Source organism: Peromyscus eremicus, chromosome 1, assembly GCF_949786415.1.
Source record: "Peromyscus eremicus chromosome 1, PerEre_H2_v1, whole genome shotgun sequence".
NCBI lineage: Eukaryota > Metazoa > Chordata > Mammalia > Rodentia > Cricetidae > Peromyscus > Peromyscus eremicus.
Window position 1 is genome coordinate 77,529,945 of NC_081416.1, and position 26,898 is coordinate 77,556,842.

Here is a 26,898-nt window from a genome sequence, read left to right on the forward strand (position 1 = left end):
GTGCACAAGTGTTTCTTTGCTTTACTGTCTCCACTGGAGCAGGATTGACTTGAGCAGGTGCAAGGGGTGTGTGTGTGTGTGTGTGTGTGTGTGTGTGTGTGTGTGTGTGTGTGTATGTATTGGGGTGTGTGTGTGAGCACTGCTGGAAGTCCTGTCCTCTCTGGGGCTAGCTTCCCAGGACTGAGCCCACCTGCCCATAGAAGCCACTTGTCTGTCACTGGGTACTTCTCCAGGCTTTCTTCCTCACTCTCCTCGTCCCTTGCCTCACTCTCTTCACCCTCAAACTTCCTGGGCTTCAATCTGTGTCAGGCTCTGTTTTGTGGTGTACTGAAGTGAGAATCGACATTTGCCAGCTGCCGGAGGGGACACGTGGGACTGCTCATCACAGTGCTGACTGGAAGGGCAGAGTTTCTGGAAAGAAGGGGTGTGGGGTGGGAATGGAGGGGTGCAGGCACCCGGTGGCATGCAGGTGCAGAGGAGATGAGTGAGTTCTTAGCACACACAAATAAACCGCTGGGAGTTAACACTCACAAACACTAGGGAAAATCTCCCCTGCTACCCTTCTGTTGTTCTGTTCTCTCCATGGACTGAGATCACAGCAGTTTTCTCAACAGCTTTCACATCCTACTACAGTCTTGGTGGCTTGATTTTTTTCCAAGACTTTGCTGCTTTGCAATTGAGTAAGATTGAAGTGGTGTGTGTGTGTGTGTGTGTGTGTGTGTGTGTGTGTGTGTGTGTAGGGGTGGAATTCATCCTCATACCACCCCTGAGGCGGAAGTAGCCCTGATGGATTCCCAGAGTCATCTCTTGTTCCTGGCACCTCCACACAAGCGTCCACATCTTGTCTATGGGTTGGCAGGTTGGTGTGGGTGACGATTTTCTATGCATTTCCAGTGATCAACTGGAGGGACAGTGGATAACATGGTGATCCCCCTTTTCCCCCCTCTTCCTCCTCTTATTCTTCAGGGATGGATATCAAACCTAGGATCTCACACATGCTACGCAAGCCCTATACCACTGAACGTTACCACCCTCCCCCTGACCGTGTTCTTTTTGAGAAGAAAACTGAACAGTCCCATGGGGTGTGTGTGAGCAGACATGTGCAGTGTGCCTTGACTCTGATTTCACAAACCTGCCTACCTTCTTGGATAAAGCAAGTCCTGTGTCAAGTCCCCTGAGACCTGCACGCAAGGAAGCACATATCCCTCATCAGAAATGAGCTCATGCACCTGGAAACATGCTTGTTAAGCTTTCGCCTCGTATCGGGTCCCAATGCACACCATGCTATCTATGTTCTCCTTGTGGAATTTACAACGTGCTCCCCTCCATTATATGCTTGTCAGTTACACATGCACTTTATCTCCAAACCACACTGTGCATGTCTTCAGGGTGGAATCCATGTCCAACCTCTCTCAGCACCTCCCTACCAATTAACTTAGGAGAGGAATATTGCACACAGTCACACAGGGTCGGATGCTGGGTGTGTTTTGAAGGCGGAGTAAGAAGAATGCGCTGACAGATTGGGTATGCATACGAGAACAAGGCAGATGGCGAGGTTGGCTTTGACCTGAGCAACTGAGAAAATTGAGTTGCCCTGTACAGACACTGGGGAAATGGTGGGAGGAACTGACGCTCGGAGAATGGAAGGTCATTAATATCTATTTTACTGCTTACAGCAGCGTGGGATGCTCAATATTTATGAGTGGTAGAGAGAATGTTTAGATGCTGATACTCTGGCCTAAGATCAGTTAACGTGGAGTCCGAAAGTTAGAAGCTATTTATCTTTCAGTTCTTTATCGGCTTCTTTGATTAGTTAAGAGCAGTCTCAGTTTGGTTGGGAGTATGTCTTTAAATGTTTGCCGATTTCTCTTTTTACAGGCACATGGATATGACTGCCAACATTGTCCAGCTCAGTTTAATAAGAGCATTTTCTCTTCCTATTCATTGTGTGTGTGTGTGTGTGTGTGTGTGTGTGTGTGTGTGTGTGTGTTTTCTTTGGGGGGGAGCTCTTTTTATGATTTTGAATGCTGGTTCACTTATAGTCCAGCTTTATTATTTCCCTTAAGATGAATTTACTTATGTTAAAAAGGCAATCAATTTGCAAAGAAACATTTAAATAAATTTACCTGTCCATAGATTCAGTGCTGAGGATTGGGTACCAGGCACCCTATAGGATGCTAGGGATACAGGAAACAGACACATATATACAAATGCCATAATGAGACCCAGAATTTTGCATACTAACTAAGAAGCATAACAACAACAAAAAGAAAACTCTGAGGTTAGAGCATAGTGGGAATGAGGGGTAAAGTGGGAGACAAGAAACTTGTGTATCAGAGTAGAAACAAGGGAGGAAGTGGGAGAGTTAACCTCAAGGAGGCTGTAGGTAGAAGAGCCTGTAGGGCCCTGTGGGACTCCACTAGAAACATAACTTGAGTGACACGGGGAGCCTTTGGGGAATTTTGAGCAGAGAAGTGACATGATCTGACATTTACCCTCAAAGCATCCCTGTAGCTGGATCTGGAACACACTTGGGGAGCTGAGACAGGAAACAGAAATATCCAGGGAAGGATGCTCAGAAATCTAGGCTTGAGCCATGACATCTTGGGTTTGAATGATGATGGTAGGGGCAGACGGCCAGGTGCTGGATCTGTTTTGAAGGTGGGCAAATCCAGTTTGTTGAAACTGGGCATGAGCTGTGGAAGTGAACAAGGGTGACCCTGATGCCTTTTTGACCTGAGCGACTAAGTCCATTGAATTGGTATGTACAGATTCCTCAGGACAGGTGTATAACAGGCAGGGGAGATGGGAGGAGTCCCCTGGGTCCTGTTGACCTTGAAACACTCGGGCATCCCAGTGAGCGTGTTAAGTAGGGTTTGGGTATTTGAGTTCAGGGTAGAGGTCCCAGACAGGGACATTAGTGACATGAAGCTACTGAGCAAGCCAATGCCAGGCAGTGGAGAGGGCTCAGTCTCTTCTTCGGTGGCCTTATGTTCTCAGCTCTTCGGTTGGTTGGAAGCTACAGGACAGTGCAGTTGACACAAAGCCATCTTCCTGGTGACTCTGGGAAAACACCTCAGTTTGGTGTTGCTGCAGAAGACAAAGAAGATTTGCTTTGAAAACTTGCCCTTTCAGCCTAATCGCATGTGCCCATCTTTACACGTTCAGCTTTCCAAACCAATCCCCGCTGTCACTCTGACTGCTTAAACCTTGCTTTTCTTTGTGCGGCTCGCATTTCCACTGGGAAGGGCTCATCTGAAGCCTGCACTATATGTGTCAAAACACCCTGCTAGGGTTTCCTGAGGGTTCTGATGGTAGGCGATTTGGGGCATTTCGTTTCCACATCACAGGAGGAAAATTTCTTCCTGTCATTATATTTCTGCCACAGTTCAGGTCATAACTGCTTCAGGTCTTGGGGCCAAAAGCAGATTCCTGAGATGTGTGATAGTTTTTGCTCAGCCTGAGGATAGGGAGGAAGACAGATTAAATAAGAATAGCCAAAGCCTCGTGGACATTTGCCAGATTCTGTTCTGTAGCATGTGACAGGAAGTCTTTGCTGTGTGCTTACCCACCTGCAGCTGCTGTGTGTGAGGGCTCCAGCTAGCATCAGCGGACTCCAGGAGGAACTGAGGCTCATTTCCCTGAATAAGGAACACATTTGTCTGAATTGAGGCTGCATCTGTCTGAACAGGGGACTCACCTGTCTGAACAGAGGACTCACCTGTCTGAACAGGAGACTCACCTGTCTGGACAGGGGACTCACTTGTCTGGACAGGGGACTCACCTGTCTGAACAGGAGACTCACCTGTCTGAACAAAGGACTCACCTGTCTGGATAGGGGACTCACCTGTCTGGACAGGGGACTCACCTGTCTGGACAGAGGACTCACCTGTTTGGACAGAGGATCTTGCTTTCATCCCTTTCATTCTGTTCTGTCATCTCCTTGCCCCATCCTCCTGAGAGCTCCCTTCATTCCAGAGTCACACATCAGCCCCTTTCCATGGAACTGGGCTTAAATGTGATATGTTTTGATATTACAGAATCCTCTGCTACAGAATAATAGTAATAAAAACCATAGCATGCTTTTTGTTCTTTGTAGATGTGGACACAGTCTTTATGAGCAGCTAGGCAGGAGCAAGAGCCAGGAGTGGAGGCTGGCATGTCTACAAAGCTCATTCTTCTGATAGTGGAAACTTGCCTGCCCACAAGGGGAGGAGGGGCTCAGATCTTTTCAACCTCAAATGTTGCTTCTTTTCTCTTCTCTGGGGGCAAATGTGGATTTCTGGAGTGGGAACCAGCCACTGGTGAAGACTGTGGGCAGAGGGTTATAGATGTCTGGATGCTTGGGGCAGGAAAGAAAGATGGCTACCCAATCACGGAGATGTGTCAAAGAACTATGGCTGATGTAAGTAGGTAATCTGGGAAAATCCAAACTCACTCCTACTAGATTGGCCGTTCGGCTGTCTCCAGGATTTGCACACCATTCACAGGCAGCACCACCTGCTCTAGGCTCCAACTCAGATGCCTCTGTGCGGAAAGAAGCATAGCCTCAGGTTTAGGAGCTGTGCTTATTTCTCCGGGTGCTATCAGCAACTAGCAGAGTCTCCTGCACGTTGGCAGAGCAGGTGAAATGAAACCATCTTCTCATCTGGGAGGCGAGGAAAAGGATTTCCCTCCTGGTCTCTCTGAAACCATTGCAAGCCCTTGAAAGAGTACAAGTTGCTCTCTGTAAGGGAAGGACTTGGATTGTTGGGACAGCTGAGTGAGGATTGGGTCTGACCCTTGTACAACTCATTCTAAAGTGTGTCCTGAGGGCCTCTGTTGCACCAAGACCAACAAGAACAAACCCGACTAGGGTTCAGACGCTCATGGCACACAGACTGGATGTGAGGAGGTGGGTGGGAGGACAAGTCATACATAAAAGAAGATGGAAGGATCTTGATGGGCAGCAAGGAAAGTGTCTGCCAATAGCAATGATGCTAGTGTACACAAAGGAGCGCACGCTCCGCTCTCCTCTGTAGAGAATGCGCTGCGCCATGCTGCCCTGCTCCCCACATCTTAGAGGTTGAAGCTGGAAGAAAAACCAGGAATGATGCCCCAGCCATTCACTGATCTCACTCACTGCATCTTGCAGGGACATGTCTTCAATTCTCACGGCCTCACCTACCGCATGAATGAACATTTTCACCCTCGGATGATGAAATCAGAGCTTAGAAAAGCCACTCACACTGCACCCACAGCCAGCGAGTTAGTTAGTCCCTATCATTGACAGAATGTTCCTTAGTGAACATGCACACAGTGCGTCAGGAAATCATGTCTATGATTTGGGGTCAGATAACAGGAACTATCAGCATTCACTGTGAGTAGTAAAGATTAGCTTGTGAAATGATGGTTGTCGTGGTGCATGCTGGGTAGGTCCTGCTGGGTAGGCACCTATGAGGTTGAGATGTAAAATGAGTGTCTTACTGTAAGTTGTAGATTTAAAATTTGACTTAAACACTCACATACAGTTCATGTGTCCCTTTGGCCTTCTGACTTCATGAGGAACAGAGTAACACAAAGTGTGTCCTGGAGGGTGACTAGGAAATGGGAGAATATGGAAGGCAGAGCAATGCCTCCTTCCCTACACTCTTCCTAAATGTCCCCTCTCCACTTCTACATTTAAATTTTTTCAATAGATTTTGTATATGAGAGAAACCATGATGTTTTTGTCTTTCTTTAGCATTTTTTGATGTATATGTGTCCACGGCGTATGTGTACGCATGTGTGTAGAAGCCACAGGCTGACATGGGCCATCTTCCTCTATTTCTCTTTACTTTATTTTTTGAGATGTGGTCTCTCACTAACCCTGAAGCATTCCTGTTCACTAGGCTGGCTGGCCAGTGAGCTCCTGAGATCCCCCCTGTCTCTGCTTCCCCAGCTCTGGAGTTACAGCACCCCCGCCCCCCAGCTGGTTTCCCTTTTTACCAGTTAGCCATGCTTTCTTCTTAGCACGTGTGTTTTGTTACCCTCTCTACCTTCCACGTCCCTCAGTAGCTCTTCCTCCCCTTTCACGATCCCCGCTCTAGTTTCATGACTCTCCCACATATATGAACACACATAAATTTAGATCTAGATTCTATTGTAAGGGAAAACTCTTAACAATGATTTCAAGTTCATCCACTTTTCTGAGATGCCCCTCTTCCACCATTCTCTAGAGAAGAATACAGTTCTTCACCCATTCCACTGACAGACACCTAGGCTGGTTCTGTGAACATACTGCAATCAACACGGATGTGCAAGTGTGTCTGTGATATACTGACTTAGAATTCTTCCAACACACACCCATGAGTGGTGTGGTGGGGTCATATGAAAACTCTGTGTTCAGTTTTTGGAGGCGCATCAACACTGACATCCATAATGGCTGCACAAGCATGTATACTCCTTGAAACCTGTCTTTCTGTCTGGCTTATTTCACTTAATATGATGACATCCAGTTGCATTTATTTGTCTGAAAATGCCATAATTTCCTTTCCCTTTATTTCAGTACTACTTTGTAGGAGACTAGAACTATCTGTAGGCCACCACTTACCAGGCCTGAGGATCACATTCTGCCTGCTCTGGGCAGGTTGCCAGGGACAGTGTGACAGTACAGGCAATGGTTAATGTAGGTAGCTCCCTTGGGCATTGGCCACTACCCATCAGAGTAATGTGTAGGTCAGGAGGAGGGTGTGAGTCGGGGAACTCTGTACCACAGCTGGGAGTCACAGCTGGAGGTTAAGGACAAGGGTGAGTTAGGGCAGGGGGGGTGCTACCTTGTATAGCACCAGGGTAGCACCCCACTAATCTTCTTTTTATTGCCTTGAAGTCCACTGTGTGAGAAACCTGTCATACAATGAGATTCCCCTTTACGTTTACCAGAACATGTTCTCAAATTTCCAAGACCCTTTGCCTTGGAGAACTATGTTTTCTGACCTGTGTCAGGCATGTATAGATACATATATGTACAGGTGTGCAGACACAAAAGTCTTGACACTGTGCCATTCTTCTTGGGATTACTTCAGACATTCAAGATGTCCCAGGGTGGAGAGGCCAATATCTTAAGGCTTTGTGTCTTCCTGCCACCATGGGACCTTTACCCAGCAGCACTATGGAATAAAGGCCAACTTTAGGATTAGAGAGAACATGACTTCAGCATGAGTGGGAACCTGCTGCCCATGTTTCTCCAGTGTGCACTGAGAATCCTCAGTTAAGAGGTTCAGTATCCTCACTTTTATACTTAGGGCCTTCTGGGAAACTGCCTAACCTCCAAGCCTCAGTCTCCTCTTTGGAATGGGGAGGTTGTAGCTGGAGTTTTCCTGCCTGGCCCACAGTCAGGATAAATCTCTCTCATCTGCCAGTCCCACAGCCTTAGACCCAACCAAGTAAACACAGAGACTTATGTTGCTTTCAAACTGTATGGCCGTGGCAGGCTTCTTGCTAACTGTTCTTACAGTTTAAATTAATTCATTTCCATAAACCTATCCCTTGCCACATGGCTCGTGGCTTACCAGCATCTTCACATGCTGTTTGTCATCGTGGCGGCTGGCAGTGTCTCTCTGACTCAGCCTTCCACTTCCCAGCTTTATTCTCCTCCTTGCCCCGCCTATACTTCCTGCCTAGCCAACGGCCAATCAGTGTTTTATTGATTAATTAGCAACACATTTGCCATACATCCCACAGCACTTCCCCCCTTTTTTTTTGATATTTGTAACTAAAGAAAAACATTTGATTACAAAAGCTGTTGAGTTATGCCAAAATGTATATTTTAAAGGTACCTTGACTTCAAAATTTGGATGTAAGGATATGTTGCTTTGGAAAGGAGGCTCTGCTTTTGTTTCCACAGAAAGCCAGAGGCTATGGATTTGTTCAAGATTAAGATACATCAGGTTTGACCAGCCAAGACCCCCTGAAAGGTCTCCGATGACACCATGGCCCTGATGATCCAACATCCAGAATGGTTTCAAGGCAACTGGCTCAGACGACATACCCTCATGGACTATTCCATAATTCTAAAATTTTCTTTGTATCCCCATAAGATACAGCGCCCCCCTCCAGCAGGAAGTAGTAAGAGAAACTACGCCCAAATTCCCAAATATACCAAGCTAACTTTGGAGATATGTAAAGGTTAAAACCTTCCTTTTTAAGAAAAGAAAAGGGGAAGTGCTGTGGGATGGTCTGTATGTCAAGTGTGTTGCTGATTGGTCAGTAAATAAATCACTGATTGGCCATTGGCTAGGCAGGAAGTATAGGCGGGACAAGGAGAAGAATTCTGGGAAGTGGAAGGCTGAGGGGGAGACACTGCCAGCTGCCACCATGACAAGCCGCATGGGAAGATCCCGGTAAGCCACGAGCCATATGGCAAGGTATAGATTAATGGAAATGGATTAATTTAAGATATAAGAACAGTTAGCAAGAAGCCTGCCATGGCCATACAGTTTGTAACTAATATAAGTCTCTGTGTTTACTTGATCGGGTCTGAGCGGCTGTGGGACTGGCGGGTGAGAGAGATTTGCCCTGACCGTGGGCCAGGCAGGAAAACTCTAGCTACAGGAGGTGCATAACTTCAGTGTTGGTGGAGGAAGCCAGTGCTGTATTTAAAGGACAGAGCCACAAGTGAGGTACTTAATAAATCTTGGCTTTATCCTAAATCCATTAGGGAAGTAGAATCTTTAATTTCCTCTTCTAATGTCCTGAAGCCCATCTCTTGCCGGAGTTCCTAAGGACAGTGTTGATTCTGAGACTGGAGTTGTATTTTGGGAGACCTAATCCTCTGGTCTCTCTCTCTTTGTGCATGTGTTGGCGTGTGAGATGTGTGTGTGTGTGTGTGTGTGTGTGTGTGTGTGTGTGTGTGTGTAGGCCAGAGGTTAATGTTGGGTCTATTGCTCTCCACCACATCTTTTGAGACAGGATCTCTTGGGGGACCTGGTGCTCGTCTATTAGTTACTGGCTACTGGCTGGCCAGCCTGTCTCTACCCTCTAGGTGCTGGTGTTACAGGTTACACAAAGCTATTTATGTGAATGTTTTTGGAACTCAGGTTCTCATGGCTGTCATAGCAAGTGCTGTGGCTGCTGAGTTACTCAGCTGGGAAGACTTCATCTTGTAAGAAGAGACTAGAAGTGGGGGCAGAATCTGATTTGTTTTCCCCTCAAGGCTATTCACAAGAAGGGAGCAGACTACACAAGCAGGGCTTGAGAGTATACCTTGGAGCTGACCTACTTGGTGGGCACCTGCTCTAGAGCCTGACTACATCCGCCAACAAAGCTTGCTCCCTAAGAGCTTTCCAGATTTACACCACTTCAAAACCATAACCATCTTCTAAAAACATGCATGCAAAATAAGCATACATAGTCACAATGCAAAGGAATCCAGAAATTCATCAACATCGACCTCACTGATAACATCTCCCAATCCTAAAGGCTGGACACACGGGTGTTAATATTGCGGTACAAGTAATGGTGAGTATTACCTATGAGTGCATTTGTGTTTGATTTATAGCTTATGTAACTATTCTCTATCTTTAGTATGCTTTTGGTGTTTAATGTCAGAAAAAATGAACTATACTCCTTTTTAACATCTGTGCAGTATTCCATTATATCCCATGTCCTTAACTTGATTAAATGTTTTGGTGGTCATTTTGGTTATTTTCAGTTATATATTAGTAATGCACATCTTTGTCTACTTGGGATCTAGATGTTTCGAATATCCTGTGCAACACAGAATTTTTTTTCCTTCTGAAAAGTATCTGGAGTTTATAAATAGCTAGGTGATGTGGTGTCTGTCTGTCACTTCTTCTGTAAGAGACACACACTTCTTCAGCACTGAATGTTCCAGAACCTGTACTGGGTTCTATGGATAGAAAGGGAATTCAAGTCACCAACTGGCCTCTGTGGTGTGACTTTTATGTAATAATGGCCATAAGAGGGAGGCAGCAGGCAAGGAATTAGGGGAGGTTTTGTGGGAACAGTGGGTTTGAACTTCAACTCCTGTTCTTGATAAGAGGAAAGGGAGGGTCATGGCAAACATAGCCAGTGTGAGACGAGAGAGCATCAAGGATGGGAGAGGAGCAGGATATCAGATGAGGTCGCCGGCTCTGGAGTCAAGCCGGCTCTAGCCTTCACTTTCCAGGCAGGATTGGGGGAGGAGTCAGTGGGGTCACCGAGACATGGCTACCTGGAATCTCAGTGTGATGGCTAATCCCAGTTGTCAACCTGTGGAGATTTAGGGTCAGCTGGGAGCTGGGCCTCTGGGTGTGTCTGGGAGGGGTACAGTGATTAGGTTAATCGAGGTGGGAAGACCCAGGTACTGTGGGCATTACCATTCCTTGGGCTGGGATCCTGCGTAGATGGAGAAAGTGGACTGTACACCAGCATTCATTGCTCTCTGCTTCCTGGCTGTGGATGTAATGTGACCAGCTGCTCCAACCTTCTGCGGCTTTGACTTTCCCTGCCATGATGGACTATAATTTTAAATTGAACTCAAACAAGCTTTTTCCTGTAAGTTGTGTTTGTCAGATCATTTTATCATGCCAACTGGAAAAGAAACTTAGGGGTCAAGTTCCCCTTTTCCAGACCCAACGTCCTGTGGCTCCCATCTAGACATCTCCAGACATCTTCCAGAGCCTGCATGAACCTCCTCTGGGTTCATGCCCCTGAGCATTCTTCTGGTGCGTACCTTCTGCCTCCAGGCAGGGCAAGGGGACTGATTGCAAGAGCTAAATCCAAAGGCTTTATGTACAAGCTGAGAATGCACACACTGTAATGATGTCTTTCAGTGGGAAACAGAGCCGAGATAGAAGGGGAGGGGTTGGGAGCTCATGGCTTCCCCTGCCTAAGGAAGCCTATTCTTTGAGTTCCTGTGTCTTCATTTCTTCTTCTATAAGGTAGAGCTCAAAATAGACCTTGTAGCATTAGGATTTGGTGGGGACTAAATAGCAGATCTGATATAAAGTGTTCAACGTAATGGTTCACTACCATTTAATGAGTACTCAATAAAGACTTGCTTCAGGCAGAGTGTTCCCAAGGAGGCTTTTCAGATGGGGTAGCATGATGGTTTTAGGGGCTGGGATTAGAGTAGATGAAGGGCTGGAGGCACAGAACCAGAGGCAGGAGGGCCAGTTAAGAGCTGGAAACTCTTGATAGACATTTGATGGGGACTTGAGGTATCCAGGTGATGAGCCAAGATGAGCCAATGGTGTCACTGGAGTTAGGAATGCACACTGAGTCTGAGGGAGGAGAAAAGCAGCATTTCTTCAGCTGGACCTCAGACTGCCCATGTGGGAGAGCACCATGGTTTTGCTAAGTGTAGGCTCTGTGGGACCCAGCCAGTCAGTCTTTGGGAACACCAATACAGTGTAGTTGAGTTTGTGGATCACCTGGTGACTACTGGCTGGGTCTTAGAAATGTGCAATGACATTGAAAGAAAGGGAGCCTTGCCTTGCTGCAAGGAAGAAACTATTACTTAATATGTACCAGCGACAGAGTCATTTTCCAAACATAAAGCCAAAGGAAAAGATGAGTAAGAAGGAATCGGTGGCAAAGACGTCGGAAACCACTGTTTTGAAAGTGGTTCCCTGTGTGTGCATGGGTGTGTGTGTGTGTGTGTGTGTGTGTGTGTGTGTGTGTAAGAGATTGCAAATCGATATCCCATTTCCCTTGGAGTTTACACAGCTGCCCACAGGGCGACTCCTGACTGGAGGATAAATAGGGCCATATAGGTCGGCTACAGAACAATGAATTTTCCAGATGGGCCACACATCCTTTCCATGGGCCTTTCAGGAGCCAGTTCAGCTCCCGAGACATTCATTTACTACTGTTGCCCTCTCCCCCAGCTGGTTCCCTAAGGTGCATGGGTGGCCTGAGTGATTGTGTGTATGCAAGGTGATGCTTGGTTGCTGAGTCAGCTCCTTGGAAGCCACTGGGATGTTGTTATTCATGTGAGGGGTTTCTACAGGGGCCATCTCCTGTTTCTCAAGCCACCTCATATCTGTTAGATCGAATCAACATACACTTCCTTATAAGTGACAAGGGTTTACTGCTTTCTGCCACGATGTCGCCATCCTGGGTCCAGGTAGGGATGAGTCTGATGTGACACCCTTACTCAGGTACCTGAGCTGATTGATGGCCCTATCAGTGTCTGGCTATTGTCCATCGTCAGAGAGGGAAGGAGATGTGGTAGACCTCCACACTCCATCTCAGAGTCTTTTGGGAGTGTCAGACCACAGCACATGTGCTTCCCAAAGATGGGAATCACGCAGCCCCAGCAAAGCTTCTATAGGGCTCTCAAGAAACCCTCAGGGAGGAAATCATGGTCTGAGAGGGTAAGCCACTTGCCTGAGGCCACACAGCAAATGCTGTAAGTGAGAGTTAAATTCAACCCCATGTAGCATGTACACTTGGGACTCCGGTGGCCCAGCTTGCTTTCTTTTGGGATTTATTTGTATATGAGCATTTGGCTGCATGTGTGTGTGTGCCCACCATGTGTATGCTGGGCATCCATGGAAGTCAGCAAGGGGCACTGGATCTCCTGAGCCAGCATGTGGGTGCTGAGGATGAAACCCAAGTCCCCTCCTGAAGACCTGGTGCTCTTCACTGCTGAGACACCTCCAAGCCCCTGTTCTCGCTTTCTAAAACGAAGACAACTGCCCTGAGGACTGACCTGCGGTCCCTGCCAGCTTCTCCAGCTGTGCACACCTGGAGTCTCCTTCCCCTGTGTACTCGGGGCACACACAAGTGTTGCTTCCAGCGTTTCCCCAGAAGGCTGTGAAGGGCGTTCAGAATTCAGATGGTGAGGAAGCTCAAGATGTGTGTCCCATCTGTCAGGCTTGCCTATTATAGAGGGAGGTAGAGATCAGAGTGTGAGTGTGGTGTGCACTTGCAGTACATTGTCTGCGGTTTGTGTGGTATATGTATGTGTGTGTTGAGTATATGCATGTGTGATGTGTGCATGTAGTATGTGTGTGTGTGACATATGTCTCTTCGGCGTGTATTGAGTATGTGTGTGTGTGGCATATGTGGGTATGATATGTGTGTGTGTGTGTGTGTGTGTGTGTGTGTGTGTGTGTGTGTGTGATGTATGTGTGTCTCTGTGGTGTGTGTAGTGTATGACTTCTTGGTGGGTTTGAACTGTCCTGATCTCCTCAAGCTGTTGCTCTAGAAACTGATGATGGCAGGTCAGACGGTCTGCATCAGCATTGCCTGCCCTGGAATGTGGCCATTGACACTACCAATGACAAACAGGAAATGTGAGTGAACCCTCCAGGCAGGAGACACTAAGAATTCCAGGAGATAGCCAGCAGCTTTCTATCTCCTGCGTGGGTACCAGGTACCACACACAGTGCTGGGACTCAGCAAACAGATGCTGAGACTTCTGGACACGGGTATGGGAACTACCCCTCTGAATTTATGGATGAGGATCAACATGCAGGCTCAGGCCTTCATTCTCAGATCACGTGACTCCTAGTCAGGTCCCGCAGAAGTGACCTGGAAGTGTCAGGGCACACACACTGAAATGTTCCCAGGAAGGGACAGTGAGAGGAACCAGCTGGACTAGCAGCCAGGAATGTGTCTAAGAGTGCACTTAACTTTTGCCACCTAAAGGGGGCAGCACCTCTGGGCATCTCACTGAACCAGAAATGCAGGTATAATCCTGTATGTTTTTCAGGTGTTTCAAGGAAAACCAGGTAAAGTTTATTCCCCAAACCACTGGGCACTAAGCAGAATGAAGCTGTGGGTCAAATGTGGCCTGAAGTTTCCTTATTTCTTCGTCCCTCCTTCCCCTCCCCCTCCTTCTTCTCCCTTCCCTTCCCCCCTTTCCCCTCCTCCTCTCCCTTCTCCTCTTTTTCTTTCCTCCTCTCTCTTCCTCTTCCTTCCAGACAATAGTCTCATTATGTAGTCTAGGCTGGCGTCAAACCCACCATCCCCCTGCTTCAGCCTTCTAAGTGTTTTGGCACCATGCCCAGGCTGACAGGCAGTGTTTGTGAATGTGTCTCCACACAGCCTCCCCCCCCCCCCAGCATGCACCCAGCCTTCAGTGGCTGCACTCCGCCTCTCTCTTCCTGCTGGAACCTTGGTGTCACCAGATGGAAAAGCCCAGAAGCCCGAGATAGGTGGGAGCTGTCCACTTGTTGTCTTAATGGGTTAAGTCTCACCATTAAATTTTCTTGAGTGGATAGGGCTTTCTAGAGAAATACCAGCCAGGCCTGGATACCCTGAGAGCTCTATTAATCTTTCTGTAACCCCATTAACACTTACTGCATATTTCCTGTGAAAAAGGATTGGAAATGACCAGAGCCTGCAGAATGGAAATATCTGTCATGTATGAGGCAGCCGGGGGATGGCTGTGTGGGCACAATGGGAAAGGAGGCTGGTACACACTTCCTTCAGAATTGTTAAAGGTTGGGGGGGGGTGTCAGTTAACCTGGAGAATCTTATAACTTGACAATCATTACAATGAAGCCACCTGCACTTTCCATCTAGAAATATCTATTACCTTGAACCTGGGGTGAGATGCCCACTCCCTGGGGAGCCTCTGGAAAGGGAGGTTTATTCAGGTGGCAATAATTGAAGAGTTCATTTGACTCCAGTGTGGATCTTTCAACCGCAATCAATTTCACACTCTGTCATAAATAATAGAGGTCGCAGAGGCAGCCAGGCAGGGCGGGGGATCGGCTGGCACTGTTGACAGTATTCAAACAGCATCAACAGAGAGAGGGATGGAGCCCACTGTGACAGCCGCTCCAGAGAGTGACTGGCAGGGTTCTTCTGCCCCCACCCTTTAAGGAGAAAGGCTATTGCAGTTGGACCGCATGGGGGCAGCGAGAGCTCATCCATGGACCCTGCTCTCCAGCGCTCCACTCCAGCAGGGCCTGGGGGATGTGCTGTAACAACACCACTTCATACTGGGTCCCTCAGGCACTCAGGCCCATTTCTTAGGGAAAGCTGTCAGTGGAGAATTAATAAGTGACTGCTGTAATTGGCTGAGTTTCAGGGACGCTTCAGGTTAGGTGCCTGAGGCAGTGTAGGAAATGATTGTTTGAAGTCAGAATCATATGAGAATAGGGGAGAAGGGGCAGGAAAAAAGTTCAGTCTCAGCTGCTTTATAGAGATTTTTTTCTTCCCATTTGTAATAAATGAAATGTAAAATTTTAATATTTCATATATGGAAGATACTGACTTAAGTACCTCCCAGCCTGGGCCTCTCCCGTTAGCTCAGGGGACCTAGGATTGTTGGCTGCTTCCCAGCCCCAGGGCCTTTGCACACACTGCCTCCCCTGACTTGCCCTTTCTGCCTGGCCAAGCCTTACTTCGCTCCCAGTTCTAGCTTCAGCTGAAGTTTAGCTTCCAGATGGAGTTACACTGTCTGGTTTGCAGCCTGCACCGTGCTTTCCCAGGGCAAGCCTTAGTTGAATTAAGCCGCCATTTGTGTAAGGGATGGGTATCTGTTCTATTTTATAGCCTGAGAGCTTGTTAGGGAGCTAAGACTGGATCTCTCTTGCTTCATGTTGACTCTTCAGTCCTGAGTCCAGCTGTGGGCACATGGTGTGTGTTTGTTGAATGAGTAGCAAAACAAATAAGAGGAATACTATTGGGTCAGGAGCTGTCACACGCTTTACTTTTTATTTTTATTTTTCTAGCCTTCTCCCTGTTTCAATACAGCTGCCCCTCCTTCTGTTTCTCATCCAAGTTTCAGATGGGACTCAAATAAAATAAAACATCAACAAAGATGGTGAGAGCTCTGGCTGGATAAGGAAAGTAACAATGTGATCTCTAGCAAGCTTGAGTTTTTATCGTAAGGCTGGATTCTTGGGTGTGCTCACATCAGGCCTCAAGTGAGATGAGAAACTGTAATTATTTTTTAGTTGGGTGTGATACAACTCTCTTGAAAATTACCCTCTCTTGCTTCTCTTTTTCTTCCATCCTCCTCCCCAAGCTGGCCCAGCATGATGGCCCTCAGCAGATACCCATCCCATGCTCATGTTCTTCCTAGCATCCTGAAGAAATCTCTACCATTTACGAGCACCTCACCTCAAGGGCATTATTGGGACCAAGGCATTGTTAGGACCAAGGCATGAGACAATGTGACCGATGTCAGCAGCAAGCAGGAGGCAGAATCAAGACTGAACACAATGGCAAAGGCTTGGTTCATGATAAACCTTGTGTTGTCCCCAGGTTTCCCTCCTAGGGACTGAAGGCTTGCCTAAGCTCATAGAAGGTGGCATGGTGACCTAGTTTGGGCTTGTACACTGGTGTGTGTGTGTGTGTGTGTGTGTACTCACCAACACAAACTTTTCTTTCTGTGTTAAGTGATGATGGATGTCAACACCTGTTCCCCACTTGAATTTTGTCCCTAGTGAATTCAAATTTATTTGTTAAGAACCGTTATAGATAGAGGCGGTTGTTTTCTCAAGATGTGGTTGCTGTGTGCTCTCCGAAGGGGAGGTACCAAGGGCAGCTGTCTCCAGTTACTAAGGACCACACTGGGAGATTCTGGGATCCTGGAGAATTCTCCCTGGGCTAGAAGCAGAGAGATTTGCTCTACTCTGGTCTGCCTTCCTGTGGCTTTCCCCAAATGTGCCTGGCATCTTAGGTGATTTCCAGCAAGGCACTTCTCGCTGATTCTCCATTTACTTAGATATAGCCTGGTCTAGTCTCAACAAAGTAGGTCGAGCAATACTAGGGACATGAGTCAGATCTCATCCACCCTCTGCTCAGAGCTCTCAACTGCTACCCATTGTTTGACCCCATGTGATCCTGCTCAGCCTCCTACTGTCTCTTCTCTCACTCCAGCCAGTCTCCAATCCCCTTGCTCCTCCTCAGACATGCTCCCAGCTCTCCTGTCTGGCTCTGTCCTTGCTGTCTCTTTTGTCCCATGAATGTCCTCACTCTAGGTAGTTATGAGATTTGTTTTCGATGCCTTTCATGTCTTTATTCCAGACGTTACTTTTGTGAGGAAGCCTCACCATGCTGTGGAAAGTGTTGAATGAGTTGCCTTCCCTGCTCTGGTTTCTGAAGCCTGGTGAGTTCCAGGCATTCTGCTTCTCTGCTGGTCTCTTTCCAGAGACTTCTCCTCTGTGGGGGGGGGGGGTGGTGGTGTGTGTGTGCCTAGACCAGAAGAGAGTAAACATACTTCAAGAGTCATCCTTCAAGTCAGTCCCACAGTGAGTCACATGCTCAGTGTGTTTCTTCTGTGCTGTTCCCATGACACCTGGCTGTAGCACACCTGGCCTGACTCTCCCAGCAGAGCCTTCTTTGGGCAGAGCATCCTCAGGAGAGGGTGTGGTAGGCCGTTCACAGGCCATCAGTGCTTCTGTGATTCACCTCACAGTCTGCTGACCGGAGACAGAGCATACATCTACCCCGTGTCCTCTGTGCCATTTTTCAATACATTAAAAATAGTTAAAACCAACATGTCTCTGTACATCCTTCATCAGCTGAGTAGCTTTTCTTGGCTGGAGGGGTGGGGCGAGGGAAGAGGGGGAAATCTTTGATTGGTATGTGAAACGAATGAAAAAAATTTAATAAAAAATAAAAAAGCCCCCCCCAAAGCTGAATTCTTTTGAACCTTTGTAGGTTACCTTTTCTTCTTCCTATTTTTAGTTATTTCTTTCTTGTCATGATGATTTTATTTTTCTTTAAAACGTCAAAGTGGATGCAAACATGCTCAGTTTTTTTTCTTTTTCTTTTATTTTCAATTCTGGCTGAAGATATGTAAAATAGAACTTGCCAGCACAACCATTTTCATGGAGACAGTTCTGTGTGGTGACATCACCATGTGTGGTCTCTTGTCTTTTTGTTTCCCTGGGGAGCCACACTCAGCGTCTGCAGAGCTTTGTTCTTCCCAAATGGAGCCGAGTCAGAGCTTGGACACCCGCTCCCTTCTCCTGTCCCAGGCCACTGCCATCCTGCATCCTCTCTGGTTGCAGTGTGTCTTAGTCAGGGTCACATCGCTGCCACGAAGTACCACGACCAAAAGCAAGTTGGGGAGGAAATGGTTTTTTTGGCTTATATGGCTGGATCATAGTCCATCATTGAAAGAAGTCAGGACAGGAACTCAAGGAACCTGGAGGCAGGAGCTGATGCAGAGGTCATGGAGGAGTGCTGCTTACTGGCTTGCTACACATGGATTACTCAGCCTGCTTTCTTTTTTTCTTTTCTTTTCTTTTTTTGTTTTTGTTTTTGTTTTTTTTCGAGACAGGGGTTCTCTGTGTAGCTTTGTGCCTTTCCTGGAACTCACTTGGTAGCCCAGGCTGGCCTTAAACTCACAGAGATCCACCTGGCTCTGCCTCCCCAGTGCTGGGATTAAAGGCGTGCGCCACCACTGCCTGGCTCAGCCTGCTTTCTTATAGAACCCAGGGCAATCAGGCCGGAATGGCACCACCCACAATAGGCTGGACCCTTCCCTATCAATCATTAATTAAGGAAATGCCCTACAGCCAGAGCTTAAGGGGCCATTTTCTCAACTGAGGTTCCCCCCTTTCAGATAACTCTAGCTTGTGTCAAGTTGACATAGAACTAGCCAGGATATAGTGTGTATCCAGTTTTCTTCTTTTTAAAGATTAATTTTGCACTTGTACATGTGTGCACATAAGTGCATGTGGAAGTCTCAAGCTGATGTCAGTGTGATCATTCTCCACTTTGTTTGCTGAAGCAAGGTCTCTCTCTGAACTCAGAGCTCATCAATTCCAACTATTCTAGCTAGCCAGCTTGTCCAGTGGATTCCATCTCCGTCTGCTGAGTGCTAGGATTTCAGGTGGGTACCAAGCTTACCAGCATTTATGTGGATCGTGGCTCTCATTTCCCTCTATTTGGAATTTTCTGAGTTAAAAAACATTTTTTTTTATCATGAAAAGGCATTGAATTTTGTTGGATGCCCTTTCTTCTTCAGTTGAATTAATCATGTGTCTCCCCTTCATTTTATTAATGTGGTCACATCGACTAGTTTTTGTATATTTAACTATTCTTGCATTCTACTAACAAACTCTACTTGGTTATGCTACATAATCCTTTAAATTTTTTTTGAGATTACAGTTACATCATATTGCCTTTGCATAATCATTTTAATAAATTATTCATCTCATTTACTAGCATTTTGTTGAGATTTTTTTATACTGATATTCAGAAGGGATATCAGTATGCATTTTGTTTTCTTGTGGTGCCTTTGTGTGGCTGAGGTACTGAGGTAGGGCTGGTTCCACAGGTCAGACTAAATAGGGCTCCCTCCTCCTTGCTTTTAGAACTAGTTTGAGAAGGACTTGCTTACTTCATTTCTGGTGGAATTCATCAGGACCATCAGTCCTCACCTTTTTTTTTTGTTTGTTTGGAGATTTTAAATTACTGCTTCAATCTATTTACTGGCAACTAGCTCTCTTCAGATCGTCTATCTCTTTAAACTGTTGTAATTAATTAATTAGTGTGTGTGTGTGTGTGTGTGTGTGTGTGTGTGTGTGTGTGTACACTCATGTGTGTATGCATGAATGCCACAGAGCATGTATAGAGGTCAGAGAACAACTTGCAGGAGTTGGTTCTCTCTTTCTACCATGTGGTAACTGGGTATTGGACTGCGGTTATCATGCTTGGCGGCAAGTGCCTTAACCCATTGAACTAACTCACTGATTCAGATTTTCCCTTTCTTTATAATTCAGTCTTGCTAGGTTGTGCATTTCCAGAAATTTCATCTGAGTTGTTCAAATGGCTGGCATACAATTGTTCATTACATTTTCTTACAGCTCACTTTATTTCTATAAGATTATTATCAGTGAGTCTTTTTATTATGGCATCTCTTTTTTCTTTCTTTAGCCAATCCAGTAAAATTTTGTCAAGTTAAAAAAAAATTTAAAGTTTGACTCCTAGTTTAGTTGACTTTGTTTTTCTTTAAAAATCCTCTGTTTAGGGGCTCCATGGTTAAGCGCACTGGCTGCAGATGACCCAGGTTCAGTTCCCAGCACTCATATGGTTGCTCACAACCATCTGCAACTTCAGTTCCTGGGGATCCAGTGTCCTCTTCTGGCCTCTGTGGGCACCAACCACACATGTGGTTCACTGACATACATGTGGAGAAAACACCCGCACACATAACATCAAATAAAAGTGAAAATTAAATAAAATCCTCTATTTTGTTTCTGCTTTAATGTTTGTTACTATTTTTCATTTTGTTAGTGTTAGGTTTAATTTTATCTTATTGGTATTTTGTTTTGATTTGAGATAGGGTCCCATTCTGTAGCCCAGGATAACTCTAACTTTGTACCCCAGGCTGACCTTCTTATTTTTCTAGTTCCTTAAGGTATGAAATTAAGTTCGTAATCTGAGACTGTTCTTTCTTAAATGTAAATGTGTACTGCTGTCCCCCATGTCCCACCCCCTCACCCCACACTGCTTTTGCTGTGCCTTGTACCTTTTGCTTTGTCTATATTCTCTATTCCTTTGTTTTTTGCCATGTGCATCCTCAAGTCTATTGCATATTCATTACAGCAGTCATGCATAGTCCTTCTTGACCTACAATGCAGTTACACCTTGATAAACCAGGCATAAGACCAAAGTGCACCTAATGCAACTAACCTAGAGAATGCACAGCTTAGCACACAGGGCACCTTGGAGCACCATGCCTTAGCGTGCCTGTGGCAGCAGAGGACAACTTGCAGGAGTCTGTTCTCCCCTCCTACCATGGTGGCTTGTGGGTCACTTGCCCGTGGTGACACTTGGCACCAAGTGTTTTTACTCATTGAACCATCTTGCTCACATTGGTTATAAATTCTCTTAGGTTGTTTTTATTGTAGGAAATTTTATGACACGCAGTTTCGCTGGGTATGGTGGTCTGGGCTGTCAGCCATTGTCTTTCAGAGTTTGAAGAACGCTGTACCAAGCCTTTCAGTCCTCTAAAGTTTTTGTTGAGAAATCTGCTTTTATTCTGATAGGCCGGCCTTTGTGTGTGACCCAGTGTTTCTTGCTGTTTTAAGTACACATTCTTTGTTCTGCATAGTTAACTGGACTATGGCAATATGGTTTTAACTACAATATGGCATGGGAAGGTTATTTCTTGTCTTGTTTCTTTGGTGTTCTAAGTGTCTTCTGTTCCTAAAGTGGTTTCTCTTTCCATAGATATTAGAAATTTTCAGCTTTAATTTTTTTTTTTTTTTTTGTTTTTCGAGACAGGGTTTCTCTGTGTAGCTTTGCACCTTTTCCTGGAACTCACTTGGTAGCCCAGGCTGGCCTTGAACTCACAGAGATCCACCTGGCTCTGCCTCCTGAGTGCTGGGATTAAAGGCGTGCGCCACCACCGCCCGGCTTCAGCTTTAATTTTATTGAAAGTACTTTCTACACCTTTATCACAAAGTGATTGTCTTCCTTTAGTTTTTAGGATTCATAGATTTGGTCATTTCCTAGTGTCCCCAAGGTCTGGGATGCTCTGACTGCACCTTTGCGTTAATTTGTCTGTCACTGTCTGTGCTGATGCCTCCACATTGTCTTCAGGTCTTGCTGTTCTGTCCTCTGAACCATTCTGCTGTTGAGGCTGTCCATGGAGCCTTTTATTTGACTTACTGAGAAGTTCATTGCCAGTATTTCAGTTTTTAGATAGTATTGAAATCATTTATTGAATTCCACTTTCTTTTGTAAAAACTTGTATCTATTCTTTGAAAATTATATGCAATATACAATATATATGGACCACATCCTTCTCTACTTCTTCCTTACACCTGTCCTCATTTGTCTTCCAACTTTTGTTCCTTTTTTTTTTGACCCACTGAGTTCAATTAGTGCCTCCAGAACATACATGAATATGAGAACATCAACTGGACCATGGGACACTCACCAGTGGCCACATCCTCCAAAGAAAAGTGACTCTCAAAAATAAGTTAAAAAGTAAATAAATAAGAAAAGAAAGTAAGAAAAGAAAAAGCAGCCATCAATTGCCAGTAGCTCCTCAGCCAGTGGTAGAGCCTTGGGAGATCCCACCCCTGCAAGGGAACCTTTAACTGGCTTGGTCTTGTACAGGTCTTGTGCGGGTAATCACAGCTGCTGGGAGTTCATGTATGTGACAATTATGTCTTGCCCCAAGGACGGTGTTTCACAGTGTTCTTCCCATCTTCTAGCTCTTACATTCTTTCTACCTCCACTTTCACACCAGTATTGATGTCTTTTTTCAATCATGTTTGTTTTTGTTCTCTTGGAATTTATCCAGCTGTCCCTCACCACTTTCTCTTCCTTATGGTCCCCCCTCCCCATATATATTTTTTCTTATTCCCATGAATTCTTTGTTTGGGATTCCATCCAATTCACTCTTATCTGAGGACGCTACTGTGGGATTAATAATCTTTTGGAGGAGTCATGCTGCCTTGCACTATCCTGTTTTTGTATGTTCTGTGTTGTAGCTTGCACATGTGGTACTTGGTTGTTGGTTGGACTCACTTTGTCACCCTGTTCTTTCAATGGAAGTGCTTGAAATGTTCCAGAGGGACTAGGGTGCTGCAGAGTTGAAATGTCCTATTTCTCTGCTAGACTGGTGCTTGGGCCCAGTCCTCGGTATTCCCCTGAAATTGGAATATACTGTCCTCAAAATTCACTCATTGTCGAAGATAGGCCCACTATGAAATACAGTAATAGACAAATAATAATAACCCTTTTGGTGCCAGTCATTTGGAGGAGTAAAGGAGCATTGAAAGCAGAGTGTGAACTAAAATATTTGTTTCTATGGCTACAAGGGGGAAGGAAAAAAATGAGAGGAAGACTCATGATCAATAGCTTGTTATTAAGAAAAAGATGGGAGAAAGGTAAATAGAAGGGGGAACAAGAGACAAGGATAGATGGATAAAATGGACTAAAGGTGGAATGAGAAAGGGAAGGTAAAGGTGATTTAGAAGAATCCCAGGTGCCAGGAAGCTGAGACACTGACCACAATAGCCAGCTAGCATATGGCATTTGTGAAAGATTATCAAAATAAAAAAGTCAAGAATAGAGAAAAAGGTGAGGGAGAGGTATAAAGAGGAAGAGAGGCAGGGAAGGAAGGATGGAGGGAAAAAGAGAGGGAGGAAGAGAAAAAGAGAGAAAGGCAGGAGATGGGGGCATGGAGCTGGCCTGCTAAGTTGACATTGGATATTAAATAAAGGAGGGATAAATGGGAAGGGGAGGGAGCTGGGTGGTGGAGTCTGAATGCAAAATTGTCTGTTGTTGGTTACAGCCTCTACTCTCTTGGCATTCTTTCCCAGGCTCCAAGACACCTTCCATATCCCTGGGCAGGTCTTTGAAGATCAGGTCACAGATGCTGATCCTGTAGTACAGAGTCCTTCATGAGCTGTGTCACAGTTGCTATGAGAACCTCTGGACCATCTTTCAGGTTGCAAGTGCTAGCCCTGTGTCTAGATGTTCTTCCTAATATTGGGCTGCCCACTTGGATCTTGTGTCCAAGTTCCCCTGTAGACTCTGCCTCCGACATCGCGCTGAATGCTGCCCAGTTCTGGTCTGAAGTTTCTTCCCTGAAGTCCAGAGGTATTTCAGTGTTTGCTCCCATGACAGACATTAAGCTGCTTACTCATTAGGATTCTTTTTTTTTTTTTTGAACCAAGATGCATTTTGATCATATTCTTTCCCTTCCCTTAATTCCTTCCAAATCCCCCCCACCCCTACTTACCAACTTTGTGTTCTTTCTCTCTTAAAATAAAACAACAAAAAACACCCATGAAAACATGGAGTTTGTTTTGTGTCATCCAGCTACTCCTGAGTACAGTGCCTGCCCTGGAGTGATTGACATATCTAGTGCTACTACATTGAAGAAAACTGATTTTTTTCCTCTCCTGGCAACTACCAACTGTGAATGGCTGTAGCATGAATCTTAAAAGTTCTTACTAATAAAATCAAACCTGAAGCCAGTTATTGGGGTGAACACTGGATGATCAGAGAGACAGAACAAACCACAGCTATCTCACCTTGCCAATTCCTCAGTTGGTCCTGTTTCCTCAGACTGGAAGCTTCTGTGTCCTCATCCCAATGGCTCTCAGCTGAACTGCTGCTAGAAGCCTGAAAGTGAGGAGCAGTCCCTCAGAAGAAGGGGCCTCTCCAGTCTGCCTCTCACATCAATTGACTCAGAAATGAAACCAGAAGCATTCTCTCAGCTCAACTGTCTTCCAGCCTTATCTTTACCTCCCATATGCTGCCATTAACCAAAGATGGCCGTGTGCCTATCCTACTGAACAAATACGTAAGACACCAGACATCAGGCATGATGCCAGTTCAAGACCTTTCTCAGAGCGTGGGATGTCAGCAGGTTTTCATCTTCATCAGTGCTGCCACTAGCATGATCTCTATCAGCATCATAAGCAGCGTGCAAGGCTTTAAAAACTGGCATTTATTGAGCAGCGTTAGGTGTGCCCCAGGCTCTTTCTACATGTCATCTCATTTAAGTTTCATAACAGCCCCATGACCTAGACTCAGATATGGTCTATCTAGAGTTACACACACATGCATGCAGAAACTGGGCCTTGATCCTCAGTCTCTCTAGCCCCTTCACCTCCCCCTGGTGATTAGTGGTAATTTTTAACTGGACAGAATCTAGAATCACTTTGGAGATGGCACCCTGGGCATGTCTGCGGGACATTCTCTTGATTGTGTTAATTGAAGTGGGAAGACCTGCCGACTGTGGGTGATGCCATTCCCTAGGCAGAGGATTTTAGACTATACGAAAGTGGAGAAAGGGAGCTGAGGATTAGCATGTATGCATTCATTCACTACTCTTTTTCTGACTGAGGACATAATGTGACCAGTTGCTTCAAACTCCTGATACCTTGGCTTTCCCATCATAACAGACTATAACCTGGAACTGTGACCTAAAACAAGCCCTTTCTCCTTGAAGTTGCTTTTATCATAGCAACAGGAAACTAAACTAAGACAGACCTTGAGCCCAAGTCTTATACTCTTCTAGACTTATGCTCTTCTAGACATAAGCAGAACTATTCATCCATTCATCATCATTCAGATTGATTGGTGAGTTGATCATCAGGATCAAATTCCAAATGCTATGCAACCCCGTCTCACATTCTTAAGCCTAGGGTTAAGGATATTGAAGGAGGAAAAAGCTTTCTTGAAGGACAATATGGGGGACAGGAATTGCTGGAGGGACAGGAGCTGCTGTAAGGACAGGGACTGCTATGAAATCAGGAACTGCTGTGGGTTTAAATAGGATAAATGAAAATTCAGGGGCACTCTCCAAACAGATCTGGACAATGAGACAAGGAGGTCCAGGGCTCTCCTTTCAGAGGGAGACAGGGTCAAGCTCCCTTTCTGGAGGCATGTGGCTTTTTCTTTCCAGAAGGAAGTGCTCTGTACAAACCTATCTTTCCCTGGACTTTTCTTAGACATCTTCAGAACTCTTGGTGCCTATCTATTCTTCATCAACAGGGCTGCTCACACACTTACTCTATGATGTCTACCATCAGGACTGCTCACACGCTTACTCTATGATCTCCACCATCAGGGCTGCTCACACGCTTACTCTATGATCTCCACCATCAGAGCTGCTCACACGCTTACTCTATGATCTCCACCATCAGAGCTGCTCACACACTTACTAAATGATGTCTACCCTTGGTACTGCTCACACGCTTACTCTATGATCTCCACCATCAGGGCTGCTCACGCGCTTACTCTATGATCTCTACCATCAGAGCTGTTTACACACTTACTCTATGATCTCTACCATCAGAGCTGTTTACACACTTACTCTATGATCTCTACCATCAGAGCTGTTTACACACTTACTAAATGATGTCTATCATCAGAGCTGCTCACACACTTACTAAACTATGTCTACCATCAGGACTGCTCACGCGCTTACTCTATGATCTCCACCATCAGGACTGCCCACACACTTACTCTATGATCTCTACCACCAGGACTATTCACACACTTACTCTATGATCTCCACCATCAGGACTGCCCACACACTTACTCTATGGTCTCTACCATCAGGACTGCCTACACACTTACTCTATGCTCTCTACCATCAGGGCTGCTCACACACTTACTAAATGATGTCTACCATCAGGACTGCACACACACTTACTCTATGATCTCTATCATCAGAACAGCTACCCACACACTTATCCTCTGAGAAGGGAGAGAAATTATTGGTCCATCCTCCAAAACTCTCTATAGAGGGTCCAGCCATGTATGTTAGCCTCGGCACATGTCTCACAGGAATGAGAAGGCCACAGGGCATCTTGTTCTCACCTGCTGACTGTGAGACTCCACCACCAGAAAAACCATCCATGGAGGCTTTGGGGTTCATCACAATTCCCAGCACCACCTGACAGTGAAATGAATAGTGCCAGTCACAGAAAGGGCCCTGGGCCACTTGTCAAGGAACCATGGAGACCATGGTTGTTATCTCTCCAGCTCATGTGCCAGCTCTTTCCCAGCTCAGCCAAGCAATGCACCTACCCTTCTGCTTGGGAATCCCTGCAGCTCTGAAACAGACGGGGGCCCTTTAAGAAGCCAGTCTCCTGCTTCAGTGCTGCATCAGAGAAATGTCAGAGGCTGAGTTGGCTCCAGAATGTAATGCGCCCTGTCAATCAGCGGCTGCCCGCAGACCTGCCAGGCCCATTGACAGAGGCCTGAGAAGATTTATTTTGTCTCACTTAATTGCCCTTTTTGCTTTGCAAACATAAAGGTTGCAGCTTATGGTCTGACAGCCAGAGCAGTCTTTCCCTTATCAGAAAAAAAAAAAAAAATGACATTTGGGCTCTTAGAAACGGTTTCCCTCACACCTACTGAATAGCCCACCTGCTTCCCCCGTGTTGGAGGCTTGTCTGGGAAGACCTCTGCACTGGAGTCTGATGAAGCCGCAGGACCGCAGGCAAGCAGCCATTCATTCCTCTCTGGCCTCAGTTTATT